Here is an 856-nt window from a genome sequence, read left to right on the forward strand (position 1 = left end):
AACAAGAAACGACGATAGGGGGAAAAAAGAGCTAGAACGAGTCACAGGAACAGAACAGACTGAACTTCATCCAATAAAACATGAGAAATAAAACATTCCTCTTTGCATTAAGATCTTAAAGCCACTTCAGCAAGATCAGTAAGAGAGGATTAAATTCAGCAGGAGAAATCGGGGGGGGGGAGGACGGAGGAAAACCTGACGAGAGAGAGGGAATGGCGAAGGAGGAATAGCCAAAAAGAAAAGAAAAAAGAGACAAAGCGAACCATAACAATGGAAGGAGACTGGAAAAGGAGAGGATATAGAGAAGCACAACATAGAGTGGAGAAAACGAACGCAATACAAAAGAGAGAAATACAGAAAGATATAGTGAACCAGAGAAAGAAGGAAGAAACAGAAAGAATGAAAGAACAACAACAACAACAAATAAACGCATAACAAACGAGGGAAGTAAAAGAGAAAAGAACCAACAAAACAAGAAAAGAATGCACAACAAAGATGATAAACAGCAGATAAAGGAGAGCCGAGGGAGAGCGAGAACCAGTGCAGAACCGACCGATGCAACACGGAAATATGGCCCCCCGGAGTGCGGTAAATATCCCCCACGACCAACTAACGCGAAGAGAGAAATTATCATTTGTGATAAAGGATGACGTTCCTGTCCATCATACGCCATCACCCGGCAAGCACGAACCCCTGGTACCGCCGAATACTATGCTGTTGTCGAGAATCTTCGAGGTTAAGAAGTACGTGTAAACAGGGAATTATGAAAGGGGGAGGCAGCGTACACATGGATTCATTCATGTTTTTGTATATGTACTTACGTAGAGAGAGATAGGGGGGATAAAGAGACAAAGAA

This window comes from Penaeus monodon, chromosome 22, assembly GCF_015228065.2.
Source record: "Penaeus monodon isolate SGIC_2016 chromosome 22, NSTDA_Pmon_1, whole genome shotgun sequence".
Classification (NCBI taxonomy): domain Eukaryota; kingdom Metazoa; phylum Arthropoda; class Malacostraca; order Decapoda; family Penaeidae; genus Penaeus; species Penaeus monodon.